This window comes from Cydia splendana, chromosome 21, assembly GCF_910591565.1.
Source record: "Cydia splendana chromosome 21, ilCydSple1.2, whole genome shotgun sequence".
NCBI classification, from domain to species: domain Eukaryota; kingdom Metazoa; phylum Arthropoda; class Insecta; order Lepidoptera; family Tortricidae; genus Cydia; species Cydia splendana.
The window spans coordinates 6,503,483-6,525,510 of record NC_085980.1 but is presented as its reverse complement, the minus strand read 5'-3'; the positions used below and the strand labels follow the sequence as shown (position 1 = coordinate 6,525,510).

Below are 22,028 nucleotides of genomic sequence, written 5' to 3'. Positions count from 1 at the left end.
AGGCCTGAACTTATATAAGCAAGATATAAGTAGCCATTACAGATCAAATTTATCATTATGTATCTAACTCGGTTTATAAAAGACATAAAAACTCAACTATAACGCTGTTGTCTTTTAAAAGAAAAAACAAAACCACTATACAACAGTTTTGTGATATAAAAGAGTCATTGTGACGTTTACAGCGATGAGATATAATAGGGATTTAAAAACTACTAAAGCGCTTTTTAACGCTATAAATATGTCCCAAAAACGCTACTATAGAGCAAAACAGTTCTATAATAGTGTTCATATGACTACTAAAGTATTATGTACTATAGCAGTGATCTCTAAATCCACTATATCCTGAAATCGTTGTATAGCTGGGTTTTTGTCACTGTTAGAACACAAAACTATAGCGGCTAGCAGGGAACCTTAATAGCGCAAACTACTAAAGTATTATGTACTATAGCAGTGATCTCTAAAGCCACTATATCCTAAAATCGTTGTTTAGTTGGGTTTTTGTCACTGTTAAAACACAAAACTATAGCAGCTTGGCAGGGAACCTTCATAGCGCAAATTAGTTGCATAAAAGTGATTCCAAATACTATTATACAGTAATATTGCTCTATAGTGGTTATATTTGAACCTGTTATAGTACACGCCTATAACGGCTCTATAAAATGATGAAATAAACCTTTACATCAATTGCTTATAGAATATATTAGCTGTATAAGCCTATAGAGCAAAAAGGTGTTGCCAAGCGCTTTTATACGACAGGTGGTCACCTCTGAAACCTTAATACGACGTCTATACAAGCTTTTAGCGATAAAAACTAAAATTATAGGACTAAAATGTTACTTGGGTTAATAAATAAGAAATAGCGTAAACACTGAAAGGGGCAGAAGTTTTTTCGAAACAATTTGCGCAAATCTTTCCATTCCTGGTATCTTTCTGGTAGGCTTCCGTAGCACAGTTGGTTAAGAGCGATGCACGGATTGCAGAGGTCGCGGGTTCAAGTCCTTCCGGAAGCGTAAATATTTCAATTATTCCTTTAATATAAAATTTGTATCGCTCGCAGACGTACGTATATATCGGCTTGATAAAAAAAAGTGTTCCGTGAACAAAGTTTTGCACGGAACACTAATTAGTTTTTAAACATACCCATTTATTAAAAAAAGTGTGACGCTGAGCTTACACCGACGGTTTTCTTACACAGGCGATTAAATACCGTTTTATTGTGGCTGTAAAACAATAAAATGTTGAAGATGCTGACACTTGCTGCGCAAACAAACAAAGACGCACGTGTGAAACGCCTTTACAACTTTATATTGGACCGCGTCGCTTATTCTGATTGGTCGAGAGCGGACAAGTCAGGGTGTTGTGTGATCCAGTAAAATGATAACATTTAATCATAATTGGATATTTTACAGGCTCTCAATTCACACCATAGGCCAGCCTAGTTCATATAATAAATATTTCTTATAGGATACTTACTTAATCCTATGGCATGTAGCCAGACGTGCCAGTTGCACAAACCACAATTAGCGGACTGATCAATTGATCCGTCACTCAGCAGTGGCTATGAAACGTCGCATACAATAAAATTTAACGAATGCTTTTAACGATGACAGAAGGTTTGGCGCAACGTGCAACCGACACAGTCCTTAAGTTTTCGGTTAATTCGCAATTCACCCAGATAAAACTGCATAGAGTCTGTGCGGAAAGAGAAGAGTAGGTAGAATGTATTGGATCCCAGACATTTCACGACTCTTCTCTTTCCGCACAGACCAAATATGAATTTGGTAAACTTTAGGTCGGCAATTGATCGTTCTGTGATAAATTGGTCTGGCAAAGAAATTGGAACAAAAACATTATCAAACAGCACTCGGGACTTAATCGCGTATTTAAGTTTTAAGATTTACCTCCGACGTTTCGAGGACGGCGTTGTCCCCGTGGTCTCGGAGAAGACTGGCTCAAGTTGACATCAACATCTTCTAGCCGCGCGAGTTTTTCGAACTACCCGCACTTGGTCTTGTTTATCAGTTTGAACGTTTTGCGCACTATTAGGGATGTTACTCTATCGACACACAACACTAACGATATTCGATTTATCGACTGTCGATATTCGTTTCGTTGTCGTGAGTTTGATAATGTTTTATAATCGTGAAAGTTTAAATCAGTCTTGTGGAACAAAAACGTTTGCCAAAATGGCCGCACACCACCTTCGCCCGTACTCGCCCAGTAATTGGAACGCCACCGTCTGAAAACTCACATGCCTAATTTTATTCTAGCAGTAGGTACCTTAATTTTAACGGTTTTTTTGTTTGGCATAATTATTGAGTCATAACGTAATGATCGTCAGATTATCATTAGTCATAATTATGAAAACGTTAACGTTTCAGGATTTTCGTAAAGTTATCCTATAGATAGGTTAGGTTAGGTTAGATTTGTTTTATAGCAATCCTGAAAAGTAATGCGTTTCTAAGAGAATCAAATTATTACTAACGATAATGCGGACAAACAATACATTATAATTTAAAACTTTATGGTAAACAATAGAGACCCTAATTTAAAATTATTAACAGCGGCTGTAAAACAATAAAACCTTTTTAAAATCCGTTTTGGACACTTAAAACAACAAAACACACATGCATATGTGAATCGAGCTATTAAAATAGTATGGTGTTTACTTACCTAATAGGTACCTAGGGGCTGTCCATAAATTACGTCATCGATTTTTGACCCCCCCCCCCCCCTATAATCATCCAAAAATCATGCTTCAAATGACCCCATTTCCTCCTACTTCATGCTACCGTCATCCGATGTCCAGACCCCCCCCCCCCCCTAATTTGAAATGACGTAATTTATGAATAGCCCCCTACGATCGAAATGATCAAATCTAGAATTCCAGATTATACGAATACACCATAATATATGTGTACCTAGTTATTGCACAAAATAGTTGATCTTATTTTAGATAGGTACAGATGTAGTGCATAGTTGTTTTCCATCGTATTTTCACGGAAACGTACGAACGTGTCTTACTATTTCAGTCAGTCTCGGTACAAAAAGTACTGAGGTTGACTGATGTAGGTAGCATGACAAATACAAACCTTTCCGAGTACCTACTTGAATACATAGGATCGTCACTGCCCTTTCTTGTCCAGCCCTGGTCAAAGCATGCACCTGTGTGTGTACCTAGTACCAGACGTATTATACCTCTATTAGGCTGCGAAAAAACAAGCAACCTTTAAGTGGTTTCTACTTATTTCTTACTAAACAAATGGGTTTAGTCCTGGCAATTTACTCCCCGCCACAAACCTTTATTTATTATCATTGGGCACCGACGTTCTATTCACAACACCAATGCTAGGAAACAGCAAGATTAATTAACTGTCTACATTAAAATACCACATTTACCTAATAATTTCCTCTTACCACACAGCAGTCTTAAAAGAAAGACTCTCAATCCATTGCGCGTCGCGGCAATATTAACTCGTAAGTTTCCTTAACAAAAGCTTCAATGGACTGGAACTTTTTTAAACGTGTCGTGGGTGTTTTTTAGTGTGCGGTTTGTTTAGATATTTCAGCGGCTGATGTGAATAAAACGTGTGGCTGAATAAACAGTGGGTAGGCTCACAATTTAGAGAGGCGAATTAGAGAACAAATTAATGAATGATACCTACAACATACAGGTAGATTTTGTGCGGAAAGAGAAGAGTCGTGGAATGTAAGGAGGCCCATACATTCTACGACACGACTCTTCTCTTTCCGCACATACTCTAGTGGAGATAAGAAATCTAAAATACATATGGAATGCTGCAATAAACTTAGGTACTCCCTGTACCTCCTTTGTCCATCATCAGATCAGATTGATGGCACCATAATAATGTATTGTCACCCAATTTACATATGTATGTGGGCATTTTCACTTAACTGTGTACCTGCTATTAACGGCCGGTTAACAATCGTCACAAAACTGACGGTCAATGTCAAATCCCATACATTTTGTCCGGAATGTGACGGTTAGACGTTCCTGAAACACGACTTTAAGGGCGATTGTGCACTACAATGAATTTTACTGTCCGGCAGTCCGAGTTTTTACGGTCCGATATGGCACGCCATTAAATGTATATAGTAGCTTGTGCACTAGACGTAATTTTACCGTCCGACATTTTACTTTTCCCCATTCTGGACAGTTTTTTTCCGGCCGAGATTACAGCTATGAAAAACGTGTTTATGCTTGTGCACTGCGTCTGGAATTAGTATTATTCATGACTTGGCCGGGCGGGGGCGGGCTAGGGGGGTGTGTGTTTCATGCTGCTACGCCGCACCTGCGAGTAAAAAGACGGACAAGTGCACAAGCCAATCATCCGTTTTTTTCATGCCATATCGGACCGTAAAAACTCGGACTGCCGGACTGTAAAATTCATTGTAGTGCACAATCGCCCTTAGTCGCGCTATAAAGTACAAGTTAAAATGAAAATGCCCATGTGACTTTTCAGCAACCCCGGCTCGTACCAATGAGTTTTTCGGAACTTATGTACGAAATATCATTTGATATTTGCCAGTCGCTTTTCGGTGAAGGAAAACATCGTGAGGAAACCGGACTAATTCCCAATAAGGCCTAGTTTCCCCTCTGGGTTGGAAGGTCAGATGGCAGTCGCTTTCGTAAAAACTAGTGCCTACGTCAAATCATGGGATTAGTTGTCAAGCGGACCCCAGGCTCCCATGAGCCGTGGCAAAATGCCGTGATAACGCGAGGAAGAAGAAGACATACGAACATTACAAGTTAAATGAAAGCTTTTACAAATAGTGTCACATAACCGACGCTTTTCTGATTTAGAACCTGAGATAAACAATCAGCAGCCCTATTATGGATGGCTATATCCACGTGACAAAATATCCGTCACTTTTTAACAGAGCCCGAATGAAAGTGACGGATACCGTTTTATCACACTGTCACGTAGACGCTCACTTATGGAGAATAACCGGACAAGCACCCGTACACAAAGAGATCCAGACGCAGAAATGGCATTGGGTTGGGCATATCCTCAGGAAACCTGACACCCACCTATCCAAAGTAGCCCTGACCAGGAAGATGCCCGGCAAACGGAAACATGGTCGCCCTAAATCTACTTGGCGCCGTTCTGTGGAGCAAGAGCTGGGTGTATTGGGGATGGGGTGGGAGGAGGCTACCCAAGCTGCCCAGGACCGAAGTCAGTGGAAGAAAAAGATTCGAGCCCTACACCCCAGCAGGGGGTAACAGGAGGAAAGAAGAGTCACGTAGACAGGAACGACCATCATAATATCCGTACAGCACATTATGTTATGGTGTCTAATAGACGTCACAGTCGCACATCTTGTAGGTACCTTATATAGAAATTACAACTTAAAATAGAGTAATTCGGGACTGCTCAATCAGAGGGCACTGCAATTTTGGTCATTCTGCAATCGAAGTCTAAAGATTTTAAACGATTAGTATTAGTATAACTATCGGCCCGAATCGAACTTTAAGATACATCAATTAGTAGTTCTAGAAACGATATGGATTAGATATGTCATTGCCAAATGAGACGTTTCTTTAAACAAAAACGTCACTTTTGACACTGACATATCTATTTATTGGTTATTTATTTAATAAAATACAGATGTATTCTTAATAATATTCATAGGCCCGCAAAACTCAACAATGAGTTTGACTGTGGGGTTATCAGTCTTCCATATCGTTTCTAGATCTATTAATTGACGTATCTTAAAGTTCGAATCGGGCAGTAGTCTAATTTTAGACTACATCCTGACACCAACTGACATCTAGCACGTAATTCAAAGAGTAGGTAAAAGAACAGAGTAATTCGGGACGGCTCAATCAGAGGGCACTGCGGCGTTACTTAGCCGTTTAGAAGTCAATTAGCGGCGACGGAATTAACCCCGGCCCGCGGCCTAACAATCCCGCACGTGCGCGGCGCGCTCCCGTCTAGGACTGTGAATCTGCCGCAGGCATTTTGTAAGATCCGCCGTTTACAAACGGCGTCGGCATTTTACAAACGTTTCGCCGTTTGCAAATCGCCGAAGGCAAATTGTTATTGCGCTCTATAGCGTCAACGTCAAACGTTGTGGGTTTAGCTAGCGTGACTATGTACCTTAACCCTATACTAACTAATCTACTTTAATAAAACTCAACCAGAATTGATTATAAATTAAGAAAAATAGATTAATTTGGCCATGTGATGTGATCGTCTAGTGAAATTAATACGTTGTGAACCTTAGTACCCATCGTCTTTTATGTGCAGACTGATTAGATTTGGATTCAAAATATTACCCCTAAAATACCCGATGTAATTGTAAATATTGCTACTGTAATTTTTATATTATAACACTATCGTATGAAAAACAAAATCATATGAAGAATAAATAATAAATTATATTTTTTAGATTTTATCTCCTACCGAGCCCTACCGTGACCAGTTACCATGAACAGTAGTATAAGCCCTTGTTGTTTGTAATTATATTTTCCTCTTATATCCATTCGCTAACCTAGCTAGCTAAAGGAAAATATTTATATGTAAATGATGCAAATATTAAGAGCCAACAGGAGTGGTCATTCCTCCATACAAACGTAGTCCTCGTTTTCCTCCGTGGTTTTTGAAGCTAGAGCAATGATTTTTTCAACACAGATTAATATTGTCAATATCTGTGTCGGACCGTTTTGCTTTTTTTGATATTTTTGTTTTTTAAGGCGCTAGAGCCCTTCAAAAACGGCCAAAATGGCCTAATAGACTATGCCGCAATGAGAGGCGTGGTATTCAAAACTGATATCAATTAGCCAAAAAAGCAAAACGGTCCGACACAGATAATTTCATAATCATTTAGATTTCCAAATTTGGTTACGATTGGTTAAGTTTTGGGGGAGGAAAAAGAGGACTACGAAACCTCGATTTTTGTCATTTTTATGCAGGATTTTTCGCCTCAGCTGCAGTTGTCCCTATCGCACTAATTTTAGGGGCGGAGTCAAGTTTCTAAATACGTACACAGCCAGAAAAGTGATGGGCAATAGTCGACATTTAATGTCGATAATCTAGTGATGTAAGAAGTTATCGATAAACCGTCTTGTGTGAAAATATCTAGATCCTAAGATACAAGGGGTTTTGGGTTGAGAGTAGGGAACACATTTTTGTAGTTATGATATACAATCTATTATGAACTTTTTGATTCTAATATTTCAAATTAGAAATCAAAATCAAAAATATTTTATTGCATGGTTAAAATGGGTTAACAAAATTTTTAGGTACCTACAGGCACGCTTCGTAATTGTCGAGCAATTTAGGGTCCTAGCTGAATTGGTTGTTCCATACTTACTCGTGCTCTATGGAATGTCCAATTTAGCTAGAACCCTAAATGGCTCAACAATCACGGAGCGTGACAGTACAAATGATTCATGTTCTGTATATCCTGCCCTACAATGGCGTTAATATTTGGTTGTCATGTCTATACTTCGTTTTTAAGCATTATTGAAAAAAAAAATAGTAAATACTAATATTAACCACTAAGTACATAACTATTACAAAAAAAGCTAAATAATTATACGATTGCATGCTTAAAAAAGACACGTCACCTTCACTCTAATGCTAAACAAACGAAGAATAAGAACTAACAGCGATAAGACCGCCTGTTGCTACCTTTATCTACATTGTAAATCGGTTTTAGGGTTCCGTACCCAAAGGGTAAAACACGGGACCCTATTACTAAGATTCCGCTGTCCGTCCGTCCGTCTGTCACCAGGCTGTATCTCACGAACCGTGATAGCTAGACAGTTGAAATTTTCACAGATGATTTATTTCTGTTGCCGCTATAACAACAAATACTAAAAACAGGATAAAATAACAATTTTAGTGGGGCCTCCCATACAACAAACGTGATTTTTGACCGAAGTTAAGCAACGTCGGGCGGGGTCAGTACTTGGATGGGTGACCGTTTTTATAAATAATGGTACGGAACCCTTCGTGTGCGAGTCCGACTTGCACTTCGCCGGTGTTTTTTTAATTTGTTTTTATGTTTGTGGTGTAATAAAGAATATTTTAGAGTCAGACCAAGAAAAGTCTACAGCAATTTTGATAGCACACGCAGTGCAAGTGTTATTTATATGTCATAATTTCATAGAAGCGACGTTTGAAATAATACTTGCACTGCGTGTTCTATCAAAATCGCTATAGATTTTTCTTGGCCTAACTCTACTTTAAATTACAAAGTAAGGCCTAAATTATAAAATAAGGCCCATCAATGTTTTTTTTTTGTGTTTATTAAACTTGATATTTTGTCTATAGTATTAGCGGACATGGCCTCAAAATTTAATCCCGCTTAAGAATCGGGCCTTATTTCGTGCATTATATACAATACTACCCATTTTTGTGTAGTCATTATTTATACTATAGAAGCATTGTTTGAGTAGCCAATTATTTAAACAGTATTTTTTTAAAGGGCAACGGTGGCAATATTTTAAGGTCTGGATAATAAGATACAGATCTTAATAAGGATATCAATGTAAGTGAATGTTACCATGACTACCAAACAAACAAATGTGATAGAATTTGCCAGCTGGCATTGTAACATTCAGACAGTTACCTATGTACCTAATCTGAAATATGAATAAATTAGTAATATTTTAAACAGGAAAGTAAACCGAATTTTGGCCTTTTGCTGGACACAATCACAATAGTAATTTGTTTTACAAGAGGGCAAAGTTTATCGCCACCGGTTGATGCATTTGCAGCACCAATGGTAGAAAATGCAAGCTCATCATCAACTGCATAATCGACGTTTGATATGACTATTGAATCCGAGCTTTTTGATCATGAATCATGATAAAACAAAATTTTAGAAGGTTGCAGAATAGTGGATTTAAAATATTTATTTTCTGTGATCTCAAATATCAGGCACGATCATACAAATTGTACATTTGCTGATCTTGCCTTTGTCATTGAAAGACGTAAGGGTTTACACAGAGAATATATATTTAAGTGTAATATGTGCAAAAAAAAGGAAACGATACACTCTGAAGACCCAAAAAGAAAATGTTAGTAAATACTGCTCCTCCCCATGGTTACTTGGTTCCTTATTCAACCTACCTGAAATTAAACGAGTAGGTTAGTAAATTATATCATTTTACATTATAAAGTTAAATGTTTAGGTATCTCAATCACTTACTCACTGGTGGACATGGACGCAAAATTTTTGCCCATCTACTTATACTATCTTATAAAAAATGAAATTTTGAAAGTTAGCACGCTTAAAGTTCGTTTTTAGTGTTCCGTACCTCAAAAGCAAAAAACGGAACCCTTATAGGATCACTCGTGCGTCTGTCTGTCTGTCCGTCTGTCACAGCCTATTTTCTCGGAAACTACTGGACCAATTAAGTTGAAATTTGGTACACATATGTAAATTAGTGACCCAAAGATGGAAATGTTTTTTTTATAATTTTAAAATACATAGGTTCAAAGTTATTTAAGAAAACAGCCAAAAAATGACCATTCACCCCCTTTTATCTCCGAAACTACTGGGTCTAAAATATTGAAAAATACACAAAATAGTTCTTTACCTATAGATGACAGGAAAACCTATTAGAAATGTGCAGTCAAGCGTGAGTCGGACTTATGTACGGAACCCTAGTTTTTGCATTAAGGTAACAGATTTTGACATGTCTTATTAAAAATTACCATTGAAAAATAAGTCATAGCAAATATGTTAGAATTATAAATCATATTAATCATATTAATGAGCAAGAGCACCCTAAACCGGCGAGCGTGTATGAGGAATGTTATGAATGTGAAGGAAGCGAAAGTGGTATGTCAGGATCGTAGCAAGTGGAAATCCGTGGTCTCTGCCTACCCCTCCGGGAAATAGGCGTGATTGTATGTATGTATGTATGTATGTATTAATCATATACTTTTTTATATTCTTTTGCTTTCATAAGTAATATAAGCTAATTTTTGAAAGCGTTTTTCAATAATTATTAATAAAAAGACACGTCATGATTGTTTACCTTCTTTCTAATGCTAAAAAATAACGAACTATAATAACCGGGCCTTATTTGGTACAGAACCTTGATTTGATAGGTACATCGGATATTCTGGGCCCCTGAGTTTGTTACGTAAAGGACAAAATGGTGACATGTGGTTAGAGCTGATAATGTTAAACTTCTGTGCGCTAAGTATAAAAAATAAGCTTCAGCGAACTCATTAAGCCTAGAAAAAACCCTACACCCTACTGCCACTTAAGTCAGTCTTGAGTCTTTGAATCAATTTCCGTAGTAGTACTAGTACTACTAAGGTACTAGGAGGTAATAAGGCCTATAGTAGGTATAATAAGGCCTACCTGAAAAATAATGTTCTTATAACAGTGTAACCGTGTTAGTTATTTGAGTAACATATATGTAAAGTGATACAATTAAAAGCTAACAGCAAACCAGTACATAAATTATATCTTATGTACTTCTTATGAATTACACTCTTATAAAGGTTTCGGCTAATTACGCTTAATTACTTGAATAAAGGTAGATGAATTGCGTGCGGTCCAATAGGTAACCACAACTCACGGAGTCCAAAACAATAAGCTGATCAGCAAAGTCAAGTAAACAAAGCCAAGTCACAGTAGTAGAAAGATTATCGAGTTCCGTAAACGTAATACGGGTCAAAAAATTCAATCGCAACACAGTAAGTAATAAGTGAACGCCTCGTGGCAGTAACGCACGAAAAATAACATTGCAAATTGTCGGCAATGAGGCGCGCGCGGGTGCAAGCGTACGCATCTGTGTGCGTGCATTACACACACAAATACAGTCTCTCACGCCCCGTCAGAGCGACGGGTATATTCAGCTTGAAATCTCAAAATTGACTTTTAGCTCAGCTCCCGTTTCGTCTTAATACGTACAAACATACTTTATCTACTGTCACGCCTCGGATGAAGACGGGTCTCTAAACTAAATAATACCTATTTTATTTTGTTTTGTTTTAATAGGTATTCCTAAGCACTATGTAATATTTACTTTTATCTGCGTTTCGGAACCTATTTTCAGACAAGAAGAAACGCCAAGAAACTCATCTGAATATTCTTACTATAAATGTATGGAATACTGAAGCATTCGTCTATTAAACATGATTTAATACCCTTAGTTACCCCGATATAGAAAAGTTCAAATTGTCACTAGTGAACTGCTTCGCCTGTCACTAGCTCCCTATAACAAAATTATTTAGTATGTCCTCAAATAACTTTGTTCCCCTATCTCACCCAATATAATAATGTATTACCTTTAAATCATATCTAATGTACGAGCCTCAGTAACCCATCCATATGCTACTGAAACTAGACTTTAATTTTATTCTGTATTTTAAAACAGTTAACACTCTAATGATTTTAACACTGTGTGTAACCAAAATATATGTGAGAGAATAAATAATAATAAAGAAAGAAATAATAAATAACCCTAACTCCCAAATAATGACTCTACCCTAACTCTACCCCAATGTCCCTATTCTAATGTGTAAATCTAGAGGCGAACCTCTATCTTTACAGGGAGGAGTGTGTGTAAGAGGGACCCTAATTTAAGCTGTAAACGTTCGGCCGACAAAACCGAGGTATTGCAAACCCTAGTGTCTGTGTGATTGCCTCCCTCCGCAGTGTAGGCCGTAGCCAAGGGTACTGACGAATAAGGCGCCCTATTCCAAATATAAAATGTGAATATATAAATATATATAACAAGACCACGCTTCTTCAATTACCAACAGATTTCAGTGAGTAAAGATTACTCTTAATGATCCACACGTGAGATCCTCACATCCCTCTGTCAGACCTTGAAGAGAACGTAAGAGGTATAATCGTCACCTGTGTAGGTAAAAAGGTTGACGCCAGGCCCCTCTCGCGACCTGGACCTAACACTCTACTGGATTCCCGGAAAAGCCTGTTTATCACCGCTAGGTTAGGCTTTTCCGGTTGATTGACCGTGCAATCAGACACTAATCTGGCTCTAAAACACAAAAAACACCAAAACACACGTAAGTATTTACTCTGAACTAACAATTGAACAGTCTGACAAAAAGCAGCATAGTAGCTACGTAAAGTCAAACATCCAATCGTCAAAATAACACCTTTGTTTTAACGTCTACGGGCGAGCCAGAGATCGTGACAATCCGACGGACAAAAATAGAATAATCAGTTCCCAGCTTGGCGTGGGGGTATTTATAACCATAAAAGACATTAACGAAACGCGTTTGACGCATTTGACGCGTTAGGCGCACTTCAATATAAGATCTTTGTTATTTATTTCCTTTAAACTCGAGTACCAATCTTGAGTAGTTTTAGCAAAGAGATGTGATTTCCATAAGACAAGCAAAGTCAAAAGAAACCCCGTGCTCCGGAAACCAAGACAAAGTTACTCTCTAACAGATGGCGCCACTCCCTTGATATTAAACAATTCTAACTCACATCAATGTAAAAAAACACGGATCAAAGCACATGACGATCCAAAATTAATAAAAATAATTTATGTCTATATGTAAATATATAAGTTTTATGGATATTTTTATACATTTTCATCTTTAGTTTCAATACTGCGTCAACAGATGGCAGCATAACCTTCGCGACTACAAAATTCACCGACAGTAATTCTCTATACACATTTTATTCTCTTTGGTTTCAGCGAATCACTTTTTCTGATTAATGGCCCACTACGAAACTTGACTCTGTTAAGTTTTTTGTTTGTTGTTTCGGATTTCTCGTGAGAATGTTTTGTTTTTATTTAAAATTAATTTACTGAATGCATACATTATAGTTACTTACATGTATTTATTTTAATTAACATTTGTACATAATAATTGAGGTTTTAAAGTTTATGAAAATATTATCGATTGATCAGCTGTGTCAATCATTATTTATGTTAACTAGATCAGCTAGTGCGTCTAGTTACAACTATGGTTTACAAAAAAGAACTTAAAGGTATTCAATCATTTATTCCAAAAATGTATTTAACTGAAACTTTTTTACAAACTTACATTTCAAACTTCTGCACATCAAAACTATGAAAACGCTGGGGTGTCCATCAAATCTGGAGTTCTTGGATGGTCCCATCGCACTGTTTCTTTTCAAAAAACATTTCCTTCACAACTTAAGTAGACGAAGCCCCGCTTCGCAGGGCTCCTAATTCTGGGCGGTTTGCCCTTCGGGCAACTGAAGCTACCTAACGAACCTAACCTACCTAACATATGTAATGCCGACATTTATCAAATTGCCGAAAAATTGATTGTGAAATGCCGACGCCGTTTGTAAACGGCGGATTCTTACAATTTATACGACGACTTCGAATTTACTGGTATCTATCAGTAAAATATTTGAGTCCACACCGGAATGAGCTTATGCGTCCGATTTAAATATAAATCGGGGCATAGACAACTGGCTCATCAGCTTGAAAGAAGCCTCGTTTACTTTAACTAACGTTTGCAAGTGGGAATCGGTGTAGATTAATTAAGTGGTGAATATAAAGACAAATGTGTAAAGCAATCCCGGTATAGTATTTTTCACATACCTTGGGTAGGATGATATCTGTGACCTCAATACATATATTACATTTTAAGGTTATAAATTTTAAGAAGATGACAGCTGTCACCGTATATGAAAAATACTATAGTAGAAATGAATACTGGTAAGTAGACGACATAAGAATATTCTGGAAAATACCTTAGGTAAGTTATTATAGAGCTTTGTCTAAATCAAGTCGTGGAAGGAGTAATTTGCCAAAATTAGTTCGTTAGCAACCTACGGAACTTCCTTAGAACGTAGGTATACCGTAAAGCGGCAAACTAAATAGGTACTCGTGTATGAGTAGATAAAGACACTACAGACTAAACGCAGCACGGGTGCTTCCGACAATGGCAGTAAACAGGCAGAGACATATCAAACGTGGGCTACCGGTGTGGCCGCCGCCTTACTTGGCTTTAAATTATTAAGTAAATGAAGAAAATGGATACTTTTAACAAATCTGTCCAGATTTTACCCGCGACCCTGTGACACCGGCCCACCACTCTACCACCAAAGTTTTTTAGAACCGGGAGTTCAAATATAAGAATATATGTTTAGAATGTTTTCCAAAACAAATGTATTTCCTTAATACCTAAGTTGATAGCGCTACTAAATACAAAAATAATTAATAATTAGTTCAGCACCAATTAAAAACAGTGAAACCATACAGATGTAGATGAAGAAATATCGCCCAACTCGCCAGTTTTACTGTAAAACAACAACATTATGTCCAGAGCCGTAACGTAGACCGTAAACCCGGATCCCTTTAATTATTGTACAATACACAAATAATTAGTCGATGCGAATATTTTCTTTTCGGGAATTAAATAGTCTATGCGGGGTAATTGGCAGGCGTGTGGCTCTACCGCGGGTTTACACTCGTTATAAAATATAGGACGGGACAGGGCTATGGTCCGCTAGAAATACAGGGGACTACATGACAATAATAATTAGCCGAACTCGTGTGATAATTTACAAGACGTCATGACGACAGAAGTAGCTATGGTGTAACTTCCTGTTTCTTGAGTCAAATAGGCCCCTAAAATGTTTATATCAGTTAGGCAAAGTGTGACATTGGTACATCCGAATAACTAGCTTTATCAGTATTTTAAATATTTCCATTATCGCTTTGTAGAAGACGATTTAGAAACTGTTATTTCAATATATCTACCTAGGTAATTTGTGTCAAGGAAGGAAATTAATATTTTTGATACAAATATACTTACCACCATATTTGAATACGAATTTCGAAAAACATGTTCAAAAGAGTGAACTTTTATAGCACTCGGAAAACTTCCAGCCCACAGAACGAATACCCGCGGTAGCGCCCCGCCCGCCTCGGCCCAATTTCCTAAGAATTATTTTTCCAACATTCTGGTATAACATTTTATTAGTTTACAAAAGATAATCATCACGGTTCCCCGAACTCCACGTGTCATCGCACACAGCAATAATCTTAACTAATAATACACCTTATTGTCTTCACTTTAAGGCATATGAATAGTCAATAAATTATGTCAAAATTTGTGTGTACACAGAAACACTCTTAACTCATTATATACCTTATTGTCTTTACAATAGGGTATATGAATAGTCAGTTAACTGTGTCAACGTCGGTGTAATCGTTTTAGTGCCTGTCCCTGTCTTACGGTTTGTTTAATAGGTGTTTTTAAGTTTTTTAAAGATCCAGTGGTGTTTTTAACGGTGGCCGAAGCATGTGCGATGGCTGTATGTTATTGTTTCACGTGCGTTTATTGCCTGGAAAAAAGATTCATGGTCTATGGTTGGTAAAAAAAATATTTGGGTGAGAAGGTGTGAGTGACTGCTTTAAATCATGAGAAATCCAACTAGTTAGATACGTAGGTCGAATCAAAGAAAGCCCAAATTAAGTGAATTATTAACGCAAGACTGTAAGCGCCACTTCCACCCGGGGTTAACCGGTTAAACCGTTAACCCAGTGTCAAATTGTACTGGTAACTCCAGGTTTAAATAACCGGTTAACCCCAGGTTAATGAATGGTGCAAGTGAGCCTAATTGTCTATATGAATCTGCAAAAAATCGACTGAACTCTTATTCCCATGCACTGCAAAAATATTTAAAATTCCTTAGTTAGTATGAATGATAAGGATAATTATTATTAAATATGAATGTATGTAGTTTATTTAGGTATCCCTTTATTTAGGTAAGTGGCATATTTTAAACAAACCCCGATATGGTTCTGAACTGCAGCAAATTGTAGACATTTGTATCACTATTACAACGCATATACTTTTTTTTATTAGACTATGTGTGTGTCCCACTGCTGGGCAAAGGCCACCCCTCTCCATTTCCAATCCTCCCTGTGCTGAGCAAGATCCCGCCAATCCCGCTGGAAGGCATCCAGGTCGTCGCGCCATCTCCTTCTCGGCATGCCTCTGCTACGACTATACCCTGGGGATGCCAGCTAGTGGCTATTTTAACCCATCTGTCATCATGCATCCGCCTTATACTTATATTACAACTTTTGCGTACCTACAGAAAATAAATACACTTCATTTGGGTAGCTTAATCTGCATATGTGTGACCCATATCTATCTCGTCTCTTTCCTTTAGTATCGGACGATATCTTACTAACTACCTAAACGTTAATAACTATCAAAAGATCACAGACGCCATTTTATGTAACTGCAGTAACAATACTCGCACTCACGAGTAAACACAGGAAGCTTCCTTTGTGTCTGTCCGTCTGTCCGTCCGCTAGACTTGTTAGTACAATGTATCCGCTTGATAGCTACTTGTATGAGTTGTATGCTTCTGTGAATCTTACGACTATGTCAGGTATTTTGGGACTGAGAATTAAACTATATTTTTACATTTCGGTTGGCAGGCAAGTGTTAAACAAAGGCGGTTGGCAGGCGAGTGTTAACAAAGGCGAGCGTCATAGAAAAGTTATAAACGGAACAAGATTAACATCTAGCTAGATTATAATAAGAATATTAGTATTTTCTATTTTCTACCTATATATAAGTATACTTACACAAAATTTACCAAAAAGGACAGGTGTTAGTCGAATAAAGGATGACTCACGTTAAAACGGCCTGGGTCCGGGCCGAGGCATCCGACACTCACCTGTCATAGAAAATGAAGTGTCGGTGGCCTCGGTTCTAGCGTGAGTAGCTAAACCTATTGTTAACTTTCTGGAAAGATACAAATACAACTTTTATTTTTCTGCGTGCACTCAGGTAGGTACCTACTGAATTAATGTGGAAGCACAACTAATGAATCTATTGTAACCACAAATTTCTATGAAAATATGGCGTTAACTCACGGCTTCAGGATACCTCTGTGAGTTCAAGTCTCACCCAAGACAGTAACTTTTCCACTTTTAAATTTAAAAATATAAGAAATTTTGTTGAAATTTCGCAATTTTGGAAACCTTCCAGCAGCACAAAATCAATCTGTACTCTCAAAGCAGCAATACAATAGCACTAGCTAAATCTAGATCTTAGGAGTCGTTAGATCTTGTAACATCCGTGCTCTAGCGCCGGCTGAACGGCCTAATCCAAAATGACATATGTCCTGAGGACTTACTTGAAATTGGGTACTTTCCTCTACTTAAAATAAATTATTTAACACCGTGCGCGAAATAAAGCACCAGATCATTATTAGAAAAACATAGATAGCAGTTATTTTTAAACACAATTTCTATTTAATAAATCGGATGGAAGTATAAAATGTAGGTGAGTTGATTGTGACGTCACTACACACGTTTCATATAAATTCCATATTAGCAAATCGTTTTGACAGTTCTACAAAAGAAGCTGATTTGACTAGTAGGAAAGTAGCCAATTGTGGCTTTTTGGTAAGCGAAGTGTCAAAGAGCGTTTATGCTTTGTCGTATGGAGTGTAGAAGTAAACTCTAACTTCCATACTTTGTCGTCATGTGGGTAATAGAGGTACAGGTGTAGTGCATAAGTAATTGTTTTCCATCGTTTTTTCACGGAAACGTACGAACGTGTCTTGCTATTTCAGTCAGTTTCGGTACAAATAGTACTAAGGTTGACTGAAGCATAGAGAAAAAAATACATAGAGTGCTCACTCCATACTTCAGTTTTAGTACCAAAAAGACTATTATTTTCGTAGTAGACATCTAGCATCGAGTAGCGGAATTATCAGTAGGTACTGCTACTTGACAATAGGTACCTACTTAGATGTAGCAACGACCGAAAATGCTCAACAATTTTCAGCTAATGTTATAACCGGATTAACCGGAACTCAATTTTCAACGACTTCTGCTTTTAATATTAGTTATAAATTGTTGTACAATACAATTTTCGTGAGTCGCGACACTAGAGAATTCTAGTATCGAGTAGCGGTACCTACTGATAATTCCGCTACTCGATGCTAGATGTCGACTGCGAAAATAATAGTCGTTTTGGTCCCAAAACTGATGTACCAGCACTCTATTCTTACTATATTTCTCTATAACCTAGGTAAGTACTATCTCTATCATTGGGACAGGCGCTGGTAGCTATTTGGACTAGGTAGCTTACTAGATAGAAATAGGTAAATATAGACATTATTTAGTAGGTAGTAGCTAGTTAAAATGAGCTAGAACTCACAACCTAATTGAAACCCCCCGGATTCTCAGTCTTTCAACCATCTGCGATGAGCACTAATATAGTTCGCTAAGCGGTATGTGAAGCCTATTTGTTCCCAAAACATTTTTAACTCAATCGAAAGCTTGTTCCTGGCATAATTTGACCTCAAACACCAAAACAACCATACGCAGTGAAAGGCTAAGTTAATATTGGTTAGTTTTTAGCGAAGAATCGGTTAGCTTTGTGAATAAAATCACTAATGGCAGTTATAATGCTCCCCTGTTGCTCACTCGCTAAATGTTAGAGTTCTAGCGAATGGATGGTTTTATGCACCAATAAGCCTATTTGAAGATGATATAAAAAGATCTTGATATATCTACCTACGTTAATAAATTACATTTACCTAGGTAAACTAAATAATCTTGTTCTTCTTCCCATTCCCCTCTTGTCATTAATTTTTACTGCTTTTGTTGTATTGACTACTTTAGTGAGTGCAACAATCATGGGCTGACATTTTCATACCGTTTGACGTTTGTGTTCCATAAGTCTCCAGGCTGACTCCACAGACTCCACGGTCATTACAAAGCTAGTACCTATGTATCGCAGGTACGAGTACTTTCAAGTTTAGGATGTGTGAGTAAACTACTGGATGTGGATTTGTTGCAACTTGGAACATTCGACAGGGATTGGACAAGCGACTACACCGATTGGAGAAAAAGAGGGGAGGCCATCATTGCCCAGCAGTGGCAATAGAATAAAAGAAGACTTTCCATATATATCGCCTGCCAGATGTGCCTTTTTCGACTACTCACAAACAACTTGGTACTTTTTAAGTAGTAACTAGTAGTAGTTTTACTTTTTAATAGGTTCTAAAACTTTATTGCAACCTAGTTAATTGAATTCGTGGTCACCTCTCGTCCACCTCGGTCCGGAAACCCGATGCCCAATCCGTGTAATTGCAGATGTCGGTCTGAAATAATTTATTTTAAACAAAACGGAGGAATCGGCGCAATGATAGCTTTTACTGCTAATGTGCTCTATAACTGCGTCATGGCTGCTTACACGACAGACTTAGGGTATTTTTATATGAGATCACTTCCGTGGACAATTCATGAAAAGTTAATGACCCAGAACAGTACGGTTACCATCAGTTTGTCACTGACATAAACGCCGTCGAGAACGTAATTTACTTTCTATACATCCCGTTTGCACTAATATGCGAGTGCGAGCGAGATGTATAGAAAGTAAATTACGTTCTCGACGGCGTTTATGTCAGTGACAAACTGATGGTAACCGTACAGAAACATATAACGTTTTTCTCATGTGTGTCTCAAGTATAGTCTGACAAAAAACATGTAGCTTCCACAGGTTTATTTTGAGCTAGTAGAGTCATTCGCCAGTAACTGGCCACCTGTTAGTAACTGGCCACCCTAAACTAAAAATGAATTCTATTCACCTATAAACAGAATTCATTTTAGTATATTAAGGTGGCTAGTTATTGACGGCTGGCCAGTTTTTAAACCTTAAATTACTAAAAAGAATTTTGTTTGTAGGTGATTAGAATTAATTTTTAGTTTAAGGTGGCCAGTTATTAGCCAGTGGCCAGTTACTGGCGAATTACCTACTTACTCTACTTACATTTTACTTTGCTTAGGTTCTGCAGTTTCGTGGTGGCATAGAATATTAAATATAAGTAAACTATTTACGCAACTCGCAGCCTCGTCCGTTATATTAAATAATTAACAGATTGTTTACGACGTTATTGGGCTCCAAAATAGACTTGGCACCCACTTGGGACTCCAGGCGGCCTAGCCAATGTGACAATCGCTTGCGCTTCCCTAGCGAACCGCTTTGTGTTTCTCTATCACTCTTCCATATTAGTGTGACAGTGACAGTTGCGTTTCGTTCGCTACGGAGCGTTAGCGTGTTGTCTCCCTGACCACGAATTTACAGGTGCGACAGAGAGGCAACACGCCGAACGTGGTTCGCGGTAGGCCCCCTGACTCGGTTTTCGGTACCTACAGGTTCTACTATTCTTCATTAGGTTGACACTTGACACCCTTCGGCCAAACTACTGTTGGTTAGGTCGACATTCAGTCGGTAAGTCGTTCTTTTGCGAGCTGTGAACAAATGTGCGATAAGATGTAAAGTTAGACCAAGAAAAGTCTGCAGCGATTGTGATAGCTCACGCAGTGCAAGTGTATTACGTCATAATTTCATAGAAGTTTGTCGTTTAAAATAACACTTGCACTGCGCAGACTATCAAATCTCTGCAGACTTTTCTTGGTCTACCTCTATCTTAGGCATTGGTACCTGGGGGCCTAGCCAAATGACAATCGCTTGCGCCGTAGCGAATGAAACGCTTCTCTCTCTCTCTCTCTCTCTCTCTCTCTCTCTATCGCACTAATATGGAGAAGTAATAGAGACACAGCCTTAAGAATACGTTACACAATTGCCGAATACTTTGAAAAGATCTCACTGGCCCACTCATACTGTAGGTATGGCCCAGTCATACATAAGTAGACACCCGGCAATAGCTGTGCATATACCTATTTTAAATGTAAACTAAATTGAATAATTAATTATGTTTTATTATAATTCAAACTGTTATAAATGTGACACTTAGAGCATTTAATAACTGGAGTGGCCATTGAGAGCTTACTCCTCTGCCGAAAAACTTGCACAATTGTGCAAACTTTGGACTGACATGGCTAAACTACGTTACGTACAAATCATGTAGAAATAGCAATACTTACATTTGACGTCCCCTCCCCCGCAAAAATCGGCAGACTGTTTCGTAAAGAAAATTACAGCGAGCGATGACATCTCCAGTTACTAAATGCTCTAAGATGTGACATAAATTCCTAGCTACAATATATGTATTTATTTATAAATACTTTACATGTAAAATAACATTGCTATTACCAATAAATGTCTGAATCTGATTCTGATTCTACATTACATGAGACCTACCAGATACGATAATCCTTAAGTTAATCCTACATTGGCATCGTCTGTAAAGGCAATCCAGCGCATTTGATTCGCAACCGTTAGCAATTTATCTTGATAATGGCTCTCGTTAGATTCCAGCACAGTAACCAGCCTTGGGCTGGCAGAGAGGCTTCTTAAGATATGTTTGACAACTTCAGTAGAAGGTGTACTTTGGCCCGCTCCTAACACAGAAATCGTTAAAAATAAACATTAAGCTACACCTACAAGTAATCTAAAAGCAAGAAGCAATCGCGATTCTCGGAAGCCCACCCACGTGTACCTGCCAAACAAACGGACGATGCGCAGTAGCCCGGCTATTCCGAGCCTCTTCGGGCTGATAGTCCTACTGGAGTTGATTTGTGGGATTGGTTGGTGTTTATCGTTGTGTGATAGCGCATTCTTGGCGGCTATGCCGCACACTTGATAGTCGGCAGACTTGTAAACTGTTAACTCTAAAAAGGCCCTAAAATATAAGCACGACTTCCTAGGTACCATATTTGATTCGACGATCATTGTCGCGATAGTCGTTTCAGCGAACGGTCTCGACCAACATGTTGAGGGACTCGCTAGGTGGTTGGGTCAAGGGTCAGATGCAGAAGGCGGTGATCTTGGACACGGCGCGGATAGTCCGGCGGTTCCTCTCTCAGCGGCTCTGATCGCCGGCAGCTTGGGCCCTGCCCCGCTGGCTGGCAGCACCCTAGGTTAGGTTTTTTATAATGTGTTTATATGTATTTTGTATTGTTTTTAAGTGTTTTATATTTTACTTTTATTGGTAGGTAGGTATATATTGTAACCTTAACCCAAGATGGTAAATGAATAAAGGAGATAATAATGTAGGTACCTAATAAATCGACTAAAGGTACAACTGTTAAACTATTATTATAGTTCGCACAACGTAGAGATCATGTTTCC

General features: G+C 38.1%; 1 long non-coding RNA gene across 1 annotated transcript in view; it reads right to left on the bottom strand.

The window, feature by feature from the left end:
• LOC134801198 (uncharacterized) overlaps positions 1 to 22,028 on the bottom strand; it is a 396,731-nt gene that overhangs the window by 75,326 nt on the left and 299,377 nt on the right. The window lies entirely within an intron of this gene.